This window comes from Astyanax mexicanus, chromosome 4, assembly GCF_023375975.1.
Source record: "Astyanax mexicanus isolate ESR-SI-001 chromosome 4, AstMex3_surface, whole genome shotgun sequence".
Taxonomy (NCBI): domain Eukaryota; kingdom Metazoa; phylum Chordata; class Actinopteri; order Characiformes; family Acestrorhamphidae; genus Astyanax; species Astyanax mexicanus.
In genome coordinates this window covers 19,427,807-19,451,322 of record NC_064411.1, presented here as the reverse complement: position 1 = coordinate 19,451,322, position 23,516 = coordinate 19,427,807, and the positions used below count along the sequence as shown (strand labels likewise).

The 23,516-nt window shown below is 36.1% G+C and overlaps 2 protein-coding genes and 1 pseudogene across 4 annotated transcripts in view; 1 reads left to right on the top strand and 2 right to left on the bottom strand.

Annotated features, from left to right (window-relative positions):
* The window catches only part of LOC125801236 (zinc finger protein 271-like), a 356,087-nt gene that overhangs the window by 159,245 nt on the left and 173,326 nt on the right, over nt 1-23,516 (bottom strand). The window contains exon 1 of one of the 3 annotated variants that reach the window (XM_049477643.1): nt 15,953-15,989. The exons of the other annotated variants lie outside the window; for them this stretch is intronic. The gene's annotated coding sequence lies outside the window, so the exon portion shown is untranslated. Of the gene's footprint in view, nt 1-15,952; nt 15,990-23,516 lie in introns of those variants that run through there. 3 annotated transcript variants of the gene reach the window in all.
* LOC125801530 (gastrula zinc finger protein XlCGF49.1-like) overlaps nt 1-23,516 on the top strand; it is a 207,174-nt gene that overhangs the window by 148,389 nt on the left and 35,269 nt on the right. The window lies entirely within an intron of this gene.
* LOC125801557 (zinc finger protein 420-like) overlaps nt 7,930-23,516 on the bottom strand; it is a 126,937-nt pseudogene continuing 111,350 nt past the window's right edge.

Below are 23,516 nucleotides of genomic sequence, written 5' to 3'. Positions count from 1 at the left end.
TTATAGTAGGCCTATATCTTACAATGTTTGTAAATAAAAAATATACATTTCTTTCAGCAATGCTGACAATCTTCAATTATAAAATGTGTCAAATCCTGAGAGCTCTATTGTGTATAACGGATTTAACTCTGAGCTGATTCCATACACTGCTAAGCATTTCTAATGTTTAACCTGTAAACTGTGGTTCATACTTCAAATAACATTATATAGGCTATTTATTTTGAAACTTTGAATACATTTTTAATAATCTGGCTGTTTGCTGGGAATTCTGAACCTGCTTCCCAAAGAAAGAGAGAAAAAGATGGCCATTACAGCTTGAAAATGACTTTACACTCATAAAAAAACAAATTAGTAACTTCAAGTCACACAGTTAACCCGTCAGACAACAGCAGGAGAGCTGTATACAGATTTTTTATTACTGAACTATTTAACATGTAATATGTTTAATGTGTATATCACTTATCAATAAGTATAATGAAGCAAAATAAACCTGCTTTTAGAGACACTCTAAAATATTAGTAAATAAAACAACACTGTTGTTGTTACAGAAACTAAAACAGAGCTAGTCATTTTCCATCTAATTTTAACATTTGTTTTTAATGTACACGATGGAAAATGTGGAGAGATTGGACAGGCGAAGATATATATGTATATAAACCGAGCTACACTAAATACACATTACCCCCTCCTTCAAACACACCTCTCATCTCTCTCTCACTCTGCACTGCAGGCAGTGGCGCGCGCAGGTCTCTTCGGTGTGTTTTGTAGAAGTTAAATCCGGACAGTCTGTTTCACAGTTTAAAGGAATGGTGAGATTTCGCTGCAGCAGCTGAACTCCGGTCGGATTTCCCGCTCCCCTCGCGCTTGCATGTTTGTCACACTTAAATGTTTCGGAACATCAAACCAATTTAAATATTAGTCAAAGACAACACAGGTAAACACAATGCTATTTTTAAATGAAGGTGTTTATTATTAAGGGGGAAAAAAATCCAAACCAACATGGCCCTGTGTGAAAAAGTGATTGCCCTCTAAACCTAATAGCTGGTCGGGCCACCCTTAGAAGCAACAACTGCAACCAAGCGTTTACGATAACTTGCAATGAGTCTTTTACAGCGTTGTGGTGGAATGTTGGCTCCACTCATCTTTACAGAATTGTTGTTATTCAGCCACATTTTCCACCATGTACGGCTTTTTTAATGTCATGCCACAGCATCTCCATCGTATTCAGGTCTGATTGACTAGGCCACTCCAAAGTCTTCATTTTGTTTTTCTGCAGCCGTTCAGAGATGGACTTGCTGGTGTGTTTTGGATCATTGTCCTGCTGCAGAACCCAATATTGTTTCATCTTGAGGTCATGAACAGATGGTCGGACATTCTCCTTCAGTTTCTATTTGGTAGACAGCAGAATTCATAGTTCCATTTATCACAGCAAGTCTTCCAGGTCCTGAGGCAACAAAACAGCCCCAGACCATCACACTACCACCACCATATTTTACTGTTGGTATAATGTTCTTTTTCTGGAATGCAGTGTTTCTTTTACACACACCTTCCAAAGAGTTCAACTTTTGTCTCATCATCCCACAGAATGTTTTCCCATAAGTCTTGGGGATCATCAAGATGTTCTGGAAAAACTGAGACAAGCTTTAATGTTCTATTTGCTCAGCAGTGGTTTTCATCTAGGAACTCTGCCATGTCGGCCATTTTTGCCCAGTCTCTTTCTGATGGTGGAGGCGTGAACACAGGCGAGTGAGGCCTGCAGTTCTTTGGATGTTGTTGTGGGGTCTTTTGTGAGCTCTTGGATGAGTTGTCGCTGCGCTCTTGCAGTAATTTTGGGGGGGGCCGGCCACTCCTAGGAAGGTTCACCACTGTTCCATGTCTTTGCCATTTGTGGACAATGGCTCTCACTGTGGTTCTCTGGATTCCCAAAGCTTTGGAAATGGCGTTATAAACCTTTCCAGACTGACTGATCTCAATTACCTTTTTTCTCAGTTCCTGAATTTCTTTGTATCTCGGCATGACGTGTAGCTTTTAAGGATCTTTTGGTGGACTTCACTTTGTCAGACAGGTCTTATTTAGGTGATGTCTTGATTGAGAACAGGTGTGGCAAAAATAAGGCATGGGTGTGGCTAGAGACAGTGTACTCAGGTGTCAGAAACCACAGTGACGATATGTTTTAACAAGGGGGGCAATCACTTATTCACACAGGGCCATGTAGGGTTAGTTTTTTTCCCTCAATAATAAACACCTTCATTTTTAAAAATAGCATTTTGTGTTTACCTGTGTTGTCTATGACTAGTATTTCAATTGGTTTGATGTTCAGAAATATTTAAGTGTGAAAAACATGCAAAAAATCAGGAAATCAAGAAGGGGCAAACACTTTTTCAAGTGCGGATTTGGGACACTTCAAAGTAGTTTACATTCTCTGCCCAACCCAAGCTCAGTATAGCAAAGTAACAACTAATTTTTATTTTTTTTATTATTATTTATTTGTAAGTTTTGCCAGATAGAATGATCACACAGCACAGCCATATTGCTGTTTTTGTGTTTTTTGCACTTAGGCTGTATGATTTAAAATAAAGAAAATTTATTGTTTAGAAAGGATGTTATATACTTAAACCATCTTAAATTATTAGATTAGAGGAAAGTCGTTCAGACATTCTTGTAGCCTAATTAATCGATGTTCAGGCCAGTGGATCATTGTTTGCATTGTTTGTGTTTTACAGTTTTTCTCTGTCGATTTGGTACATTTCTCACATCATGATTTACATTGGCATCACAAGTGCATTTCTCAAAACAGTTAGTGCAAAGAGCAAAACTCAATGAAATGCCTGCAAAAGCACATACCTCATTCACATTGATCGACTGAGAAAAACTTTCGGGGTCGGGTCGGGCTGGATATTTGGGCCTGATCTAAGCGCTACTTTAAAGGCACACTGGGTAAAAGAGTTATTTATTGAATCGAATTTATTCAATAATTGGCTTGTGGCCTTCCCCTGACTGTAATTCAAGTTTACAGAACTGTCATGAAGTCACATTTAAGCCCCTTTCTCTCCCTGCACAAATTTACTCATGCATCTCTTTGATTGAAAGGACCGAGCCAGCACACGTGCTTACAAATTTAGCGTTTAATACAAACAAGCCAAACATGAACTCATAGTAAAACAAAAACGCAGACCCTTGCCTGGCCTCCATAAGAGGTTTTTGCAATTCAGCAAATATAAACCAACGTGTGCACTGTGCAGGTCACTTATGCAGCCTTTTTTTTACGATTATAGTGATTTGTTACTTTGCTATATTGAGACATCACGGCATAGCTTTATAGAAAATAAAATTGTGTTAAGCCATTTTCTTGAACCAGACCCGACAGAGCCAGAGGAAAGTGGTGGAGATCTGTTTTAGAAAGAGAGAGGCGTACTTCTCACTTACAACCAGTTTTAGTGATTACAGTCTATGAAATTAGCTGTAGGTTTAGAAAAGCCGCGTTTGCCAGTGGCTTTGAAAAAATCTTGTAGTACTTGTTGGAGCTATAGTACCATAAAGCAGTTCATAGTTCTCAAAAGAAATGCAGTTCTTGTGAGTGTTGGTTACATCCAGCTCTTAAAGTTAAACAGTGATTTTGAAGCTGAAATATTTTACTTCTTTAAAAATTATAAATTAAGAAAATCCTACCTAGTGTACCTTTTTAACCTTCTGTGTGAACAAACTGATCCAGACTGCATTCTTACTTTTCTCTGCCCTTGGATTAGAGTTGCAATGGTGTAAGTATCTAAAGACAATATCCTGGGTTTCATAGTGTTTCACAATTTCCCTAAATAATTAATGACTTATAAATATTGCTAAAATGTGTAAAACATGTTATTTTGCATGTTGGCACCAGAGAGGAAGGAAGTGTTTTTTATAATAGTAATGTCATATGTGCTCAAGTAAAGTTCTTCCAGTGAAATGTTCAATTAAATGATTCATATTACCATGAAGGGCTTAAAGCATTAAAGTGTAAGAACTCAATGCAGAATATTATTCATATTATGTTAACTTTAGTACAAGGGTTGGACATTGTGGGATGAATATTTATGACTGTCATAATAGGTGTATTATTCTTAAATATATTGCTTAATTATATTGCTGTCTAATGAGTTTTGTCAGAACGTTTACTTTGGTGTTGTGTGGTAAAGCCTCTGTTGCACAGCTATGAACTGTTGTAAAATGTTAATTGTGGTATATACTCATGCAAAGTTTTTTCAATAACTGTAAAGAAAGTTAAATTAAATTACAGAAATGAGAATTTCCTGCTAATGGTTCAGGCTTAAAAGGGTTAAATATAGTTAATTCAGAGTAGGGTGTGTGTTTTAACTTGTATTGAATATGTTCATAATAAAGTTTTTATTGTGAATGCTTGTGGGTTATTGTTGCTTGACTGTGATGTTGCTGGAGTTCGGAGTGCTTAATACTGTTGTTTTAAGTATACCTAATGGTACAATGAAACAAGGAGAGGCTTGTTCAGGCTGTAATATAAAGTGTCATGGAACACTCTTAACTCTTTTTGGAGTAGTTTAGTTTGATTTTATTCTACACTTTTATGTATAGTACTGTGCATGGGTGATTCTAGGATTAGATATTTAGGGATGCTAAACACCCAAAGTGACGATTCAGTTGAGAGGCAGTAGATAAAGATAAGGGTTAATATGAATACCAGCGGTGTTTACTCAGATAAATGTCTTACAGACTATGGTTAGGCTATAGACAGGCTCTCCATAAACCTGTGTATGTACTACTCTGCACTATTTCTCAGCGATTTGGGACACGCCCGCTGCGCAGCTCCTCACTGGGCGTGTTTCAGTTCGCCTTCACGGTGAGTTTCCAACACTGTCAGAGAGCCATGAAGAGTCTGTAGTTAGCTGTTAAACGAGGGAGATGGTCTTACGCATTGGCGTAGGAACCGGGGGGATGGGTAGGACATGTCCCACCCAATATTGGAAACAGGTGGATTTGTCCCCCCCAAAAATTATATCGTTTCGCTCAGATCAGCTGTACTATTAATGAGGAGACAGACCGGACCAATCACGGAGCCGGTTCAGGTATTAAGTCCCGCCTCTCAGCACAAACAGCCAATCAGCTTGCTGGTTTTGCGGCCCGCGGTGTGCTAGTGGGGGAAGCCCCGCCCCCTCGCTGTGAGATTTAGCAGCGGGATCGGGCTGCAGCAGCTTCAGCTGATTAAGATCTGGATATACGGGGATTTTTCTAAAAGAAAGGTAACGATAGGCTAACCACATAAACTGTGATGATGTTTCTGATAGCTGGTTAAAAATACAAGACTCTAAATCAGCACACAGTTTAAACCCACTGTGATTAATAAACTGCAGCTGTGTGAGTGAGTTACCTTAACTTTGGAATTAGATAGATTGGAAGTCAACGTTAAAGAAAAAATAAACTTGCCCTGTACCTGATCAGCTAATTACTGTTTCATTTTTAAACTGTCTTTATTAATTTAGGATTACAGGACTTACTGTGAGCAATAATGAACAAAAATTCATTTAGTTAACTAGTTATCTAGAAGCCAGATGTAGTGGATAGTCAGAATTTAGTACAGTACTTTATGTTTGTAGTTTAAAGCAGTTTCTTAACCCTGATCACTGCCCCAAAATTGTGTTTTCCACCTGATCCAGCTGATCAGCTAATAAAAAGTCATTTACTGAGTTTAATCATGTATATCCAGCAGTGCATTAGACACATCATACCACCACTTACTTTATTAAATTGTCTTTAAAGCAGAGAAAGCTCTAGAATATGTAGAACAGTGTTAATATTCAGTAGAATATGTAAGGCCACATGTCCTGACGTTTATAATTAAAATCTTTATGAAACGTAAAGTTACATTCTTTTACATAAAAGGACACCAATCTTTAGAAGAGCTCTTAATAGAAAAATAAAAGCGTAGGATTTTTTTAAAGAGTGGAGAAAATGTAAATATACAACAGAATTGACATGCCAATACATGATTATAATAATAATAATAATAATAATAATAATAATAATAATAATAACCAAATCTGTTATATTATTTTAAATATTAGGTGATAACTGATAATTTTTGTCATATGTATTTGTATATATAATTTTTTCTTACAACAGTAAATGTAATGTGAAGTAACATGTTTAGGTTGTAAAATCACCTTGTTAACTATTAAAAAACAAAATACAGAAAAAAAAAATATTATATAATAATAATAATATAATATAATATAATAATATTATTATTATTATTTGTGATTAAAAGTAATTTCCACAAATGTTGTTCTAAGAAACTATAGGGTGGGCTTGGGTTCATATTGGCAAATGTGTCCCCCCCAATATCAAACCTGCTCCTACGCCCTTGGTCTTACGGGTTACGTTGTAGATCATAACCAATCACAACGTTGATTCCACGTTGTGTTGTCAACGTTAAACAACGTTTATAATTTCAACCTTTAATAACGTTGATTTATGGTTGATTTTTGGTCATTCAACCAAAACCGACCAAAAAACCCAGAAATCAACGTTGATTCAACCTCCCTTTGCTATCTGGGTATGTTAACTACTATTAACTACTTTATTTAAGTGTGGAATGTTTTAGCTAGCTAGGTTAGCTAATGTTTACTACTTTATTTCAGTGTGGAATGTTTTAGCAAGCTACTTTAGGTAATGTGAACTAATTTATTTCAGTTTGGAATGATTTAGCTAGCTAGGTTAGCTAATGTTTACTTTATTTCAAAGTGGAAAGATTTAGCTAGTTTAACTAATGTTAACTACTTGATTTAAGTGTGGAATGTTTTAGCTAGTTAGGTTAGCTAATGTTAACTACTTTATTTTAGTGTGGAATGTTTTAGCTAGCTAGGTTAGCAAATGTTAACTACTTTGTTTTAGTGTGGAATGTTTTAGGTAGCTAGGTTAGTTAATGTTAACTACTTTATTTTAGTGTGGAATGTTTTAGCTAGCTACATTAGCTACTACTTTATTTCAGTGTGGAATGTTTTAGCTAGGTTAGCAAATGTTAACTACTTTGTTTTAGTGTGGAATGTTTTAGGTAGCTAGGTTAGTTAATGTTAACTACTTTATTTTAGTGTGGAATGTTTTAGCTAGGTGAGCTAATGTTAACTACTTTATTTAAGTGTGGAATGTTTCAGCTAGCTAGGTTAGCTAATGCTAAATACTTTATTTCCGTGTGGAATGTTTTAGCTAGCTAGGTTAGCTTAAGTTAACTACTTTATTTTAGTGTGGAATGTTTTAGTTAGCTACATTAGCTAATGTTAACTACTTTATTTCAGTGTGGAATGTTTTAGCTAGCTAGGTTAGTTAATGTTAACTACTTTATTTGAGTGTGGAATGTTTTAGTTAGCTACATTAGCTAATGTTAACTACTTTATTTCAGTGTGGAATGTTTCAGCTAGCTAGGTTAGCTAATGCTAAATGCTTTATTTCGGTGTGGAATGTTTTAGCTAGCTAGTTTAGCTAATGTTAACTACTTTATTTTAGTGTGGAATGTTTTAGCTAGCTAGTGTTGGGAAAATTCGCACTACCCCTTACTTTCTTTTGATGGAAGCCCGAAGTAGAGATAAAGAATAGAGAGACAGGATACTTCATTATCAGCAAAATAACAATTTATTAAAGCAGGGATTTGTTGGGTTTACTTATTAATTTAATTAATTGTTAATGGCCACCTGCAGATACTAAGTGGGGATAATCAGAAAATGGTTGTGTAGCAGGCTCAGTGGTTTAATACCTGGTGCTAATTGAGATGTTGAAATATTTTTAATTGGGCGCCAGTTATTAAATTAATTTAATTAGATTAATTAATAAATTAATTAATAACACGAGTCATCTCAGGGTGTGGCTTCTACAGGTGACAGGAATTCTCATAACCAAGTTATCCAGAAAACACAATGAAATTACAGGTTTTGTAATATAAAAGTATTTTATTAAAAGTCATAAATGTAGCCATTAGATATCAAACCATAGTGTAGAACGATAAATGAGAACTAAAAGAACAAAGACGTTATAATACTGGTATGAAAGGAATAAAAATTACTAGAACTATTAAGTGAGGATTTCTAAATAAGGGTCTAAATGTAATGAGGTCAAAACAATCAAATGAGAACACCAAAATATGTAGATAATTAAGATGTTTTAGGACCTACAAAGTTCATCCTTCTCGCCCAACAACTGAAAACGGATCTATACTAAGAAAAGAGGACAATAACCAAACTAGACTTGACCAACCGAAACACCAATTCTTGAAAGAAATACCCAAACTGCCTGACGTCCACAAAGGGGGTCCCCATCAGTTCCGTCCGCTGTTCAAACCTCTTGATCGGCTTGCATCTTGCACCCCTAGCAGGTCCCACGTGGACCCATCCGCAGGGTAAAGATAGTGCTCTGTGGGCCAGCGGCGCACCTGGTCGACGCCCACTTCTAATCTCTGCACAGGGAGAACCTTTCCCCTGAGCTGGCTCGGCTGGCGTACCCTTTCGGTGATCCGTCGGTTGGTCTAGTTGGTTTACTGAATTAACTATTTTGGCGAGCAGAAGAACTCCGTAGATCATAAAATAGCTTAGTTATTTTAAACTAGAATAACTGATACCATTATGCTTGAAAAAGGTTAAATGAGTTGTACTAAGAATGCTAAACTAAGCTGACTAAACTAAACTAGTCAAAAAAACTAAACTCCAAACTCCTCTGTCTATCCTTCCTCCATCTCTGGGCTCCCTACTCTCTCTTCTCCAACTGCTCTCTATCTGCCCTCCTCTCCTCAACTGACTCCAAAACTCTCTGCCCGTAACTGACTGAGTCTGTAGCTTAAACCTGCTTTGGACCTTAAGCTACGATTGGCTCTGTGGCCCAAGTGTCTGTGTTTTAATTGGTCTAGGAGCAATTTCAAACTTTGGCAGGGAAGATGATCTGTTCACAAAGGGCCATAAAACACCCCCACATGGTCACCATGCTTCTGCTAGTGAAAGATTTTTTTATTTTACTAATAGACCAAACCAAAAGAAAACTCAATTAAACAGTGGATCAAAATACGGTCTTCAGCATACCAGTTTGTGAGGATAAATTCAGGAAACAACAATCTTACCATCACAAGATAATCTTAGAAATACAACAATGGATGGTACCTTGTCAAAAAGAGATCAAGAGTCATGTTATTATTTAAACCCAATTAAATCACGTAAAAGATACAACATGGTTAAACTACTAATAACCAAATATAGCTAAATTATCAAATGCTAGTTAAACCTTGCTGATTCAGACTTCAATAGGAAAATTTAATCAGGACATATCCAAACACATATACCAGAAGTGGCATTTGGTAAATATCTGTAAAACACCTTTTTTATATAGTCAATCTATATTTTAAGTAATTCTTAGTGAAAAATTACATTCCCTCTGCAGTGAATGTTTAGACAAAGCTGCTGGCCGGAATTTTCGACCGTGGGAGAGGTTGGTGAAAAAGAGTCGCTTATCAGCCCACTGACTTGTGGTCTGCAATGATAAAAATGGAATTCCAAGCTTAGAACATTTCTCCTAACTTCATAAATCTTATTTCTAAGTGATTGCAGAAATAACTAAGCACAAACCCCTTAATTGGTATGATATTTGGTGAATTTACAATTTCCAATGCATTCATTAAGTCTTGAACACTCTCTCAAGTCCGGCAGTCCCGTCCTTGTCCTGGTGATGGTGCTGTTGGCAAAACCACAATTGTGCACAGTTCCAGATGTTTAAACATTAACGGTCCTAAATCCAGGTTTACGACTGACAGCGTCTGTAGGAATGTCAAAAGAATTTAAAAATGTTTACCCTAAACTTGCATTCAGGGCTCTTGAGCGAGGCTGAGTGAAGAAATAGTCAGGAAATGTCATTTTGAAATTTAAGGCTGTTTGAAAAAGATTACTCCAAGGCTTTTAGAGTGTTCTGGGGGTTGAAGTTCCTTATAGACCATAAAGTGGGGGTAGTGTGTGTGTGTGTGTGTCCAAGCGATGCAGAAAACCTCTGTTTAGTCCACTACACTGTGTTTAAAACGTATTATACTACAACACATGTTTAACTAAGTGGTGGAGATCTCTGAGGGCATGAACAAATGTAGGTATTTAAACATACATGAAAACATAACGTGGAATTCTATAAATATCATCCCTGGATAAGAATATTTTTTTCTGAACCAATAAAAAGGCATTGGTAAATGCACTGGTGCAGTTTGAGATTACACTGTTGAGTAAAACACTTCCCAAAGTCTGAGCACTGATACAGTTTCTATCTTGTGTGAATGCACTGGTGTTTTTTGAGATTACTCTGATGAGTAAAACTCTTCCCACAGTCTGAACAGTAATATGGTTTCTCTCCTGTGTGAATGCGCTGGTGGATTTTGAGACTACTCTGTTCAGTAAAACTCTTCCCACAATCTGAGCAGTGATACGGTTTCTCTCCTGTGTGAATGCGCTGATGTATTTTGAGAGTACTCTGTCGATTAAAACTCTTCCCACAGTCTGAGCAGTGAAACGGTTTCTCTCCTGTGTGAATGCGCTGGTGTTTTTTGAGATCACTCTGTAGAGTAAAACTCTTCCCACAGTCTGAGCAGTGATACAGTTTCTCTCCTGTGTGAATGCGCTGGTGTTTTTTGAGAGTACTCTGTAGAGTAAAACTCTTCCCACAGTCTGAGCAGTGATACAGTTTCTCTCCTGTGTGAATGCGCTGGTGTTTTTTGAGAGTACTCTGTAGAGTAAAACTCTTCCCACAGTCTGAGCAGTGATACAGTTTCTCTCCTGTGTGAATGCGCTGGTGTTTTTTGAGAGTACTCTCGAGAGTAAACCTCTTCCCACAGTCTGAGCAGTGATACGGTTTCTCTCCTGTGTGAATGCGCTGGTGCATTTTGAGAGTATTATGTTGATTAAAACTCTTCCCACAGTCTGAGCAGTGATACGGTTTCTCTCCTGTGTGAATGCGCTGGTGTTTTTTGAGAGTACTCTGTTCAGTAAAACTCTTCCCACAGTCTGAGCAGTGATACGGTTTCACTCCTGTGTGAATGCGCTGGTGTTTATTGAGATTACTCTGATGATTAAAACTCTTTCCACAGTCTGAGCAGTGATACGGTTTCTCTCCTGTGTGAATGCGCTGGTGTTTTTTGAGATCACTCTGTTTAGTAAAACTATTGACAGAGTGCTGATGTTCCTCCATGTCGGGACTTTCCTCTGTCTGTTAAATGTATCAAACAATTTCTGTGTGTTCTGGAGATTCTTCAGGATGGCTTGTGCTTCACCTCTTTCATAGATTTCAGTAGAAATCCTATAATATTTTCATTTCTGAAAAGAAAAAAAAAGAAGAAATAATTTAGTGTATTAAAATAAAAGCTTGTTAAGTAACTGAAATTAAGATATATATATATATATGTAACAGTGTTAAAAGTATATATAAATAGTTAATAATATATAAATTACTGCAAATGAGTTCAGCACCACCTGCTGGTCAAAGGCTGCCAGTTTTTAGTATAAAATGAGTGCATGCTGGGAGACCCCCATCAGTCTGAGATATCCCTGCTGTGGGTGAGTTGGCTCTCTACAGAGCTCCAGTAAAAATCACTAAAATAATAAAATAAGTACTCAGTGCTAGTATATTTTAATACTTAACAGCTCTAAACGACTATATAATGAATGTGCATGTGTTAGTTACATGGATTAAGTCATTTTTGTGTGCCAATTAGCTAGCTAATTAAGCTAGCTGATTTAGCTAACAGGCCACATGTCTCTGTTGCTAACAATAGCTAACTCTGTTTAGGCTGGCTAAGCTGACCAGAAACTGATCTGATGTGTTATGTGAATGCTGAACTCGTTGCAGGTGGGGTTAAATATATAATTCGTGTTATTCCTTTGGTTATATTAATAAGTTAAATATTTGAGGAATTAAAAAAATGTGCTTTAGCCATGAGCCTAGCTTTGCTAGGTGTGTTATATCTGGTGTCCAAAAGGTGGCAGTATTGTATCTCTTTTTTCAATGTTTCTACTGTGAAAAACTACAAAATGGATGATGTGATTTGTGCAACTGTAGTATAATTTTATAAGAATGTTTTTATTTTATTTTATTTTGTCTGTCATTATTTTGTAAGGATAAAGTTAACTTAGTTAGATTAATATAATGTATACTAATTATGAGAATACCGTTATAATATAATACTTCATAATAATTATAACAATAATATAATTACGTAAATAGATACCATTATAAATGTTTAGCTGCTTAATTAATATTTACTATACGATCACTGTTTTTTTCTATTTTTATGTACCATGGGCAAGAAAAATGTCAAAACTGTACATACAAAAAAAACCGAGCAGTCTGAGATATCCCTGCTGTGGGCTGGCTAAGCTGACCAGAAACTGATCTGATGTGTTATGTGAATGCTGAACTCGTTGCAGAATAAAAATACCCATCATTCAAACCATGTGGTGTCCATCCTTGGGGCGGGACGGAGTATGAGAGGTCACATATATATATATATATGGGAAATACTGGGACACCTTTATATTACCATAAAAGCTTCTGTACTTTTGTCTCATTCTAAATCCATAGACATTATAATATGAAGTTTAGCTCGTTCTGCAGTAGACTGTCAGCAGGCTGCAGCCGCAAAATATATGTAGCAGAAACTCTGCTGCTGTCCACTACTGAATACCATGTTTGACAAATACTTTAGTATCTCACTTTACACTGAAATACACTAATCCATACTATTAATACTGTACTATATTGACTTCCCTTTTTGTTTACAATAAAGGTGTCTCATTTTATCTTATAAATATCTTAATCTGTAATTTCCCAACTTCATCTCCGGAGCCAGAGAGCAGCAGAAGCTCCGAGACCTGCTGCAGTTTTACAGAAGCTAACGTTACCCACAATTTCATTAACTCTAACTAAATGTTAATTAGTTTCTGAACAATATGTATCATGTTTTTTTGTCTTTTTACGTTAGCTCAGCCTAGCTAATGAATTAACATTTTCCCTGAATTTTCAATTCCACCTTAAATATCATAACTTCTTATTGGTTGACTTGGAAATGTAGCTACACATTTAGTAAATAAAAGACTATAGATTTGAAAAGCGATATGACTATTTAAACCCATGAAGTGTTTTTCAGCATTTCACATAGAGATGGGCGATATTACCTAAAACAAAATATTTTTTACCTACTAAAAATTAACTACAAACGGTTCAAAACTATATTTACCTTTATTTTGATTTCACCTAAATTTCTTATATGGAGTTCAAGTGCATCTGGATGGCAAATAATACCATTATAAATAGTGATTATATATATGCAAAAAAAATTAAAGGAACACTTAAACACAATGTGATAACTGGAAAACAACATGTACTTTTTTTTCTTTTTACCTGAGTGGCAGCTGCAGTTAAGACAGAGCTGAATAAATAAATCAAAATAATTATAATTAGTAAAAAAAATAATAGGACTATCTGATATACTGCTAAATGAATAAGCAAAAATCTCTCTAATAATAATAATAATAGGATTAGCTGATATTCAGTTGCCAACTTAGCGACTTTGTCGTTATATAAAGCGACTTTTTTTGTAAGATGTAAGATTTCTCTGAGATGAACACGCGCTCTTCAGTTACTGTCCTCGCGCTGCAGCGGGCGCTGCCGTTAGCCCCGCCCACACCACTCACAGTGCAGTCTGACTGTCAGAGCACACACACCGCTCCACCAACACACTGTAAATAAACAGCGCGTGCCCACAGCCGCCGCTGAGTGACCCCGCTCTTTATTTACAGAGCAGAAGTATAAATATAACTGTCTTCAGAGTGACACGAACAGAAATCCCTTAATTTAACTCACACAGTCTCAGTCATTCACTCACCTCATTCACCACACAGCCTGTCACTCACCTCCTCCACAGTGTCTGCCTCTTTATAAAAAGCTAAATATCTATTGAACCATTGAATAATTTGTCTATGATAGGTTTAAAAATAAAGAAAACTTAAGAAAACGCAAATAAATAAATAAACTAAAAAAAAATGTAGAATAACAGTTCCGACTAACTGCTGCCCTTATAATAACATTTAAGAACATGGCAAAAAACTAATTTATGCAATTCACGTAAAAATGAAGTTATTGTAAAAAAAGTGACCTATTTAAAAAGCAACAGAAGTTTTTCATATGTAACATTTCTAACACATTTATGGTGTTTTTTACACACTTTTTTCTCTCCCACAACCCTAATCCTTTACAGCTTCAAAAACATGTATTATGCAAATTAGGCGATGGCGTCATTTAGCGACTTATAGCGACTTTTAGGACAGCCAATAGCTACTTTCCTTACTGAGGAGTTGGCAACACTGTATTCTGCTGGTACAGACAGTGGAGGGAAAACTGAGCCTCGTGTTAGTCTCACTTAACTTCTAACAGAGAAGAGAGAAATAAGCTCATAAACTCTTAACTATTACCTAAATCAGTGAATTCTCTACAAAACACTTTTTAATCTGTCTTATACTCGAATTAATAGCAGTATTTTTAACTTTAAACATGTTTTTAACCACTATTTATTCATAAAACACGGAGCTCAGCACCTACCCGCAGCACAGAAACACACAGACCGCTGCTGAGGTACGGTGGCTCAGAAAGACCAAACGTAGCGTAACTGCAGTTCACCACTAAACAGCAGGGGCCGCCAAAACTTCATTTAACAGCATTAAAGTGCCTCATTTTATAAAGTTCATCTAAAACAAAGGTATTTTATTACTCTGTTACACTTACAACAGTAATAAACGCTGTAAAATAGTTAAGTTATACTTTAATTAATTCTTAGAAGACAAGTTCAGACATTATTATCCATTAAATGCATTAAACATATGGCTAATTAGATTATATTAATATAGTTACAGTAGAACTTTATTACTGTGCTTCACTTGCTTCAGTAGTAAATATTATAGCCAAATAACAGATTATTATATTCTGTTTATTCCCAGTTTTTCCATTCTGATAAAATATATGATTTTGATGTATCTTCATTCACAATTTCAAGTCTCGTGTGTCGTGTTATTATAATAATAATAATAATAATAATAATTATTATTATTATTATTATTACATGTATCAGTTAAGGGGCTGTTTAATAAAACAGTTTAGCTAAAGATACTGTGAACATTTAAACATGATTTTTTAATTATGTTTATTATTACAGTAAAATAGTGAGTTTTCTGTTAAATCATTAAGCTAATAATTATTATAAAAACAATAGTGGCAAAGTGAAATTCCACTTAACGGAGTCTTACCTGACCCTTACCTCACTACAATAATTTCTAAAACGAATTATTTCTTTTTAAATGTAATATTTAACAGGCAGGCTTTTATTTTTGACGGGAAAGTCACGGAGATGCTGCTGCACCAGACATTCGAACACACGCCCCCTAATCACCACGCAGAATAAGGAGTAAAGAGCTCAGCGGATCTGATCCACATTCAGACTGAAGAACTCAAGAACTGGAGGATCTGTCCTGGTTCTGATCCGCTATCAGTCTGAACCCAGAAGTAGATCCATGCTGAGACTGGACCACTGTGCGTTTGGAGACCCTGATTTAATGACTGATCCAGATCATATTTAACCCACATTTATCTCAGATTTAGTTCAGATTTATCTCAGATTTAGTTCAGGTTTATCTCAGGTGTGTGTTAGTGATGTGGGGGAGGGAGGGCAGGAGTGTGAGGCTCCGTTATCCTGTGTATGATCTGTAAAGCCCCTCATCCCCAGCTCCACGACCCCCTACTCAAACCCCCCTCCTGAGATCCAGTGCTGGTGGTGTAAATGCTGCACATGCTGAAGGTGCTGCAGGTGGTGTTGGTGTAGGAGTGAATGTAGAACAGCGTGTTCAAGAGAGAGAGAGAGAGAGATAGAGAGAGAGAAACTTCTCCGTACCTTCTGAGGTTCAGCTGATCCGGCTCTTACTCCGGCGCTACAAACTCCGGAAGCTCAGCCTCATCCGGGTTATGTAGAGCCCCGCCCCCTCCCCCGCTATATCTCATTATACGCCATCACCGCTAGAGGGAGCGCGCGAGGGAGTCCTCAATGCATGGAGCTGAATGGAGCTAAACAGCTAAAACTCTCATTTAAAACACTGTATAACTACTTCTCTGGGGTATTCCTTTAATTTTACAAAGTAGAACAAAGTATTTCACTAAAATAGGAAAGAAAACGTACCTCTCTATATTTCCATTTTCTAAAATAAATGTTTTTTATTCAGTAAATTTACTAGCATTACTGCTACTGATGCTGGAGTTACACACAGAGCTCATTTAAAAGGGTTAAAACTGCAGTTTAAAATCTTAATTTAATAATTAAATTATATAATAAATATCTTTGCAGTGCTGAAGCAGTTATTGTTATTCTGTGTTAAGAAATGAATATTGTCGGCATAGAAAGTATCAAACATTTATAAGTATAAGAACATGCGTTATATATGTAGTTTCAGTTTAGTTTATAAATGTTTGATACTTTTTATACTGGAAATTGTATATACAAATTTATAAATTTCAGACTCGTTATTTATTTGTTTTTTATTTACTTATGTCGTGATAATGTATTCTCTACTGTCATGTAAGGTTCAGGATTTTATGAAGTTGTATTCTTTCTACCCAGTTTATTAAACACTCAATAAATAAATGAATAAAATAATTACTTAATAAAGTAATAAAAATAAAAAAAAATATGTGCGATATGGGCGTGGCCACAGTGATCTCACTCCAATATTCCTAAAAGACTTCCTGGGTAGGATACTCTTGTTGATCCTCCTCTGAAAGTTGGACCAAGAAGTGCAAAACAAATGTCAGAAAACAAAAAAAAATCACGAAAAATAATTACATTATTTACATTACAAAACTACCAATAAAATAAAAAAAATTACACGGGCAAAAAAACAAATTACATCTCAGAAAACAAATATGCAAGAAATAAAATAAAACAAGACATGAAAAACTTTTACATTGATCAGTAAAAAAGCAAATGCTTTGTTTGTACATTTAGCTAGGCTAACTACCAATAATAATGATCAGAATAACAGCAACTGCTACATTCGTACATTTAGCTAGGATAGCTACCAATAATAAAAGTCAGTAAAAGAGGAAATTCTTTCTCTGTGGTTAGGACATTTAGCTAGCTACCCATAATAAAAGTCAGTAAAACAGGAAATGCTTTGTTTGTATATTTAGCTAGGATAGCTACCAATAATAGTTATTAAAACAGCAAATGCTGTGTTTGGATATTTAGCTTGGCTACCTACCAATAATAATGGTCAGAAAAACAGCAAATGCTACATTTGGCTAGCTAGCTACCAATAATGAAAGTCAGTAAAACGTCATAAATAAAAATAAACACTTTCTCTAATGAAGTTTAGTTAATTCAATATGAGTTGTTGTGTGCTACAACAAACATTTAAAACCTAAACTAAATAAATTGAGGATGTAACTTTCTTTGTGCATAACTATACGGACACTCTTTTAGCCATTGGGTCATTTTTACTTTACTGAACATGGTGCCTTTCTTATGAGTTGAAAGGAAGTTAGGTCATCCAAATAATTAAACCCCACTTTTTATATTTTATGTAATGATCACTGGACACTGTATTCCTCAGAAATATAACTATTTTGACACAAAATACACAAAAATCTGTACAAACACATTTTTAAACTGAGAAAAAAATTCTTAGATGACATTTTTGTTTACAGATTTCTGCGTATTTTGTGTTAAAATGAAAAAAAAATTGTGAGAAATACAGTGTCCAGTGATCTCCGAATAAGTAAATATAAAATTAATTATATACATATACATCTATATATATGTATACATCACATATATATATATATATATATATATATATATATATATATATATATACATATATATATATATATATATATATATATATAAGAATTGGCTTATACTACTGTATGAAAAATTAACAATCAATCAAATAAGGGGTGTGTTTGTAGGTAACCGCTGCAGCAGCACAGAGGAGCGGGGCGGAGGGAGGAGGGATTTAGAGTTGATGTGTGTGTGTGTGACAGACATGTGGATTGGACATTTCTGGGAATATGGAACAAATCGCCTTATTGGTTCAGTACGGGACGCGATATTTAGTTGCCAAATAAAAGAAGGTTCTGTATTTCAAGGGACGGATGGCAACCCTAATATGAATACAAGTTCAACACACATGCTACTCTACCATTAGAGGTAACCCTTTTGAGACTGAACAATTAAAAAAATCTATTTCACACTGGATTTCTCTGTTGGGCGACTTAGGCCTATAGGTTTCATGTCAAACATATGTTGAGAAAACACAATGAGATGCAGATCTGCAATATAAAAGCCTTTTATTAAAACACACAGATGAGTAAATATAAAGCAATACAAAGATAATATTTACTACTGGATAAAAACAATCAACGAACTAAATGGATTGGATATTTTTAGTTTTTTTGTAGATTTAAAAAACCTTAAGCAACATACGATATATAATAAGAAAGAGAGTATAAAACGTGAGTAATACAACAACCAAATACCTATCTATATCACTCTAAGGTAACAAATTTTTAATCAGAGCGACTGAACCATAGACAAACAAGAACACCAGCAGAGGGAATGAATGAGCCTGCAACCTTACTGCGCTACACAAACCTGGAATGGGTTTATTTCAGTATGGGAACTACGGCTGGAGCGTTTTATTTAACCTCTGGAAAGGATTTTGTTGGCCTCTCTTATGATTTGCACTTTTAATTGCCTTCGAACAAATTTGAAATAATTTTCTCTCCTGTGTGAATGCGCTGGTGTCGTTGGAGATGACTCCGTCGATTAAAACTCTTCCCACACTCTGAGCAGTGATACGGTTTCTCTCCTGTGTGAATGCGCTGGTGTTTTTTTAAATTACTCTGTATATTAAAACTCTTCTCACAGTCTGAGCAGTGATATGGTTTCTCTCCTGTGTGAATGCGCTGATGCTGTTTGAGATGACTCAGTGTAATAAAACCCTTCCCACAGTCTAAGCAGTAATACGTTTTCTCGCCTGTGTGAATGCGCTGGTGTTTTTTAAGATCACTCTGTTGAGTAAAACTCTTCTCACAGTCTGAACAGTAATACGGTTTCTCTCCTGTGTGAATGCGCTGGTGTCGTTGGAGATGACTCTGTCAATTAAAACTGTTCCCACAGTCTGAGCAGTGATACGGTTTCTCTCCTGAGTGAATGCGCTGATGCAGTTTGAGATGACTCGGTGCAGTAAAACTGTTTCCACAGTCTGAGCAGTGATACGGTTTCTTTCCTGTGTGAATGCGCTGGTGTATTTTGAGATTACTCTGTCTAGTAAAACTCTTCCCACAGTCTGAACAGTGATACGGTTTCTCTCCTGTGTGAATGCGCTGATGTATTTTGAGATCACTTTGTTTAGTAAAACTCTTCCCACAGTCTGAGCAGTGATGTGGTTTCTCTCCTGTGTGAATGCGCTGGTGTTTTGTGAGAGTACTCTGTTTAGTAAAACTCTTGACAGAGTTCTGATGTTTCTCCATGTCGGGACTTGGCTTCATTTGTCTGTTAAATGTATCAAACAATTTCTGTGTGTTCTGGAGATTCTTCTGGACGGCTTGTGCTTCACCTCTTTCAGCAGTTTAACATTGCTCTTTGTTAAATATCCTGGTTGTTGGTGATGAATTTCAGGAGAATATTTTCATTTCTGGAAAACACAAAGAGAAATGCCATTGAATATTCAAATAAAAGCAGGTCAGTTTACTGAAGAGAACTGCCGAAGTCAGTTACACTGTATTAACAAAACTTCTGGGACATCTTCATATTACCATAAAGGCTTCTGTACTTTAATACCAAAGTGTAAGTGGCGGGGGGCGCTGGTGGTCCTCCAGCCACTAGAGGGAGGCCACCTTTTGCCACTTGCAATATTAAGGCACCTGACACCTGTTTAGTACCTTTATAAGGACTACCCACTGTTCAGACAGTCTTGATTCTGTTGTGGTCTCACTGGAAGCTGAAGAGAGAAAGAAATAGTGATGATACCCTTTAATCTGAAGCTTTGAGGCATGTGTCAAAAAAACGACATGCATTGGTTTGAATCACTGTATCACAGCCAAGTGTCAAAGTCTGTGAGCAGAAAGTCTGTGAGATATTTAGGTACTTTGAATGATCCTCTGTGAAGAAGAAGAAGAATCCGAATCGTGATCTGATCGGAGCTCTACAGCCAGTGTCATATCTCTGATAGTCCCCTCACATTCTGTACTGCTGTGCTGTGAGGTCAGTTCAGTGTGCTGTAGCATTAGCTAAACTTTAGCATTATTCTAATTACGACACTTAAATGATCTTGTAATTGAGAGGATCCAGTGATGTTCAGGAGGAAAATGTACAGAGAATAAAACGTACAGGGTCCTAAACATATGTATTTAGTACAGAATGTGATAGAGGTGAGTTTTATTTTTACTATTTTACTTATAATTTTCAGAAATTAGAAATTATTTTTTCCACAATTTACAAAGCCAGTTACTCAGCCCTTTCACTAGTGATGCCCCAACACACCAGGAGGGTGAAGACTAACACATGCTTCCTCTTTGTAGCATAGCCGAGTAGCATCACAGCGCACTCAGATGAAAGCGCAGCGACTCGTGTCGCAGATATCACGATTTAGTGTTGTGGGGAGAGAGCGCCATCTACCCACCTGAAGGGAGCTTCCTCTGAGCGCCGGCAGTTTGATGGCAAATTATTATTTTTATTATTATTATTATTAATAATATTATTATTATTAAAGTATCAGCTAAGGAGCAGCTGGAGACTGTATTCCACAGTAATGGTTTAACTAGGATTTCTTAAAAACAGTGGGGCTAAAGATATTTTAATTAGCTTACAGTTATGTTTACTATTACTATCTGTTAAATAAGTAAGCCAATTAACGTTACTTAGTGAAATTACACTTCTTACCTGAACGTCCCCTCGCTATAATCACTAAAATCACTGAATCTTCAGTTCTTACATTTAATATTTTACAATCGGGAAAGTCACATGACTTTCCAGCAACTGTTGTGGTGAACTTGCTGTTCAATTTAGAAGAAGGACATTTTGAAACTAAACTAAACTACACTAGAGTAACTGAGAAATAGAGACATATTACACAAACTTAATAAGGAATTTCCACAGAACTGGTTTATCTCAGAATTAGTTCAGATGTATCTTAGATTTAGTTCAGATGTATCTCAGATGTGGATTAGTGATGTGGGGGAGGGAGGGCAGGAGTGTGAGGCTCCGTTATCCTCGTTATGTAGAGCCCCGTACGGTGGCCGAGAAAGCCCAGTGCAGTGCAAATTGAAAAGCGCTGCAAAAGCACAAAACACATCCATCAAAATTACAACACAGGCACAGCAAATAGAAAAACGCGCTGCAAAAAGAAAAACGCGCAGCAAATAGAACCACAACACAACGGAAGTGAGTCACAACACAACGGAATTTTCCCGGGGGACCTTAAAAGATGCTGTACCAGCTGTATACAAAGGACAATAAGTGGCAAACAAGCTTCTGAAAAGTAAGTTATGTTTATTACCTGTGATTACCACGGTTGTGTGCATATTATTAAAAGTTCTGCTTCACAAAACGCCTTGTTTGCCACTTATTGTCCTTTGTACACATAGTGAAGTCCGAGACGTTACTGAAGACGCAGCTTAGCTGGTACAGTATCTTTTAAGGTCCCCCGGGAAAATTCCGTTGTGTTGTGACTCACTTCCGTTGTGTTGTGGTTCTATTTGCAGCGCGTTTTTCTAGTTGCAGCGCGTTTTTCTATTTGCTGCGCCTGTGTTGTAATTTTGATGGATGTGTTTTGTGCTTTTGCAGCGCTTTTCAATTTGCACTGCGTTGGGCTTTCTCGGCCACCGTAGCCCCGCCCCCTCCCCCGCTATATACCATTATACCCCAACACCGCTAGAGGGAGCCCGCGAGGGAGTCCTCAATGCATGGAGCTGAATGGAGCTAAACAGCTAAAACTCTCATTTAAAACACTGTAGAACTACTTCTCTGGGGGTTTCCTTTAATTTTTCAATGTAGAACAAAGTATTTCACTAAAATAGGAAAGAAAACAAAACCGTTTATTTCCATTTTCTAAAACTATTGTTTTTTATTCAGTAGATTTACTAGCATTACTCCTGCTGATGCTGGAGTTACACACAGAACATGTTTAAGATGATTAAAACTGCAGTTTATAAGCTTTAATAATTATCTCTGCATTCATGAAACAGTTATACTTGTTCTGAGGAAATTAGTGCAATTTTAATTTTTTTGCTAAAAATAATTGTTTATACGTTTTTATACATTCCAGACTCTGTCAAGTGGCTTGAGATTCAGAGCAGATTCTGAAATGAGTTTTTTCCTCTATAGAGATTCTCTGATTGCTCCTGTACAATTCCAACAAACAGCATTTACTAATTACTACGGAAAGATCAGTGCCGTTGTTAGAGCACCGATTGTGACATTGATTTTAGTAGAAACTTTTTTTTATCTAAATTTCATTTAAAATACTATGGTTAATTTTTCTTTGTATTTACCTTCTTGATGTCCTGCAGATTCTTGAAAAGGAGATCGTACTGCAGCAGATCTTGTTCGTTGCTCACCTTGTCTAAAGTCCTACTATTTATGTATTCTGAAAGCTTTCCATAAATTGAGGTCATTCACAGCTCCTCCCTGTAAAATCACTCTCTGACATCACAATGGACCATCCTGATTTCTATATAGAAGGGTACTTCACACTTGTAAAAGCATTTGAAATTCATATGCAAATATCAGTTTTAAACTAATTATTTGTAAAATAAAATGGATTTGTTTAAGAGTTTATTTTTTATTGAATGATAAAAACTTTTTTAACTTTTCCAAAATACATTCAGCAAGCATTTTCATTCTGCTACAAAACATTAGCCAACTTTTACACATTTTTTTGTACATATTAAAGGAAGAAGTTACTGATGTTGGAGACTACTGTTGCCAGATTATATCAGGTTCTGTGTAGAAATATAAGACAAACACATCTGGTTGCCTGAGTTACGTAAAACTCCCCTACAAATAGCACTTTTTAGCAAATAGCAAATTTTACTTAAAGGTCAGCACTATTGTTAAAGTAGCAATGTTGGCATTTCTTTTCAACACTTTTTTTTTCAATGCAAAGATCCATTAGAACTAAGAAATCTTCAGGATTATTTCAGTATGTAAGAGTGTTTTACACCAAGAAACCCTATGTTAACAAGTGATTCTTAATATGCTTAGTTCTATTGGAAATAATGTAGTCCATATTTAATTTAAATTTTAATAATAAAATTTGATTACTGAAAATGAACTGAATAAGGTGAACTTTCACTAAATTTATCAATAGTACCATTTTGACCACCCCAAAGAGAAGCACGTACTCCTTGTATTAAATAATCAATGCTTCACTTTGTGATGGTCACCATGGATATTCAAA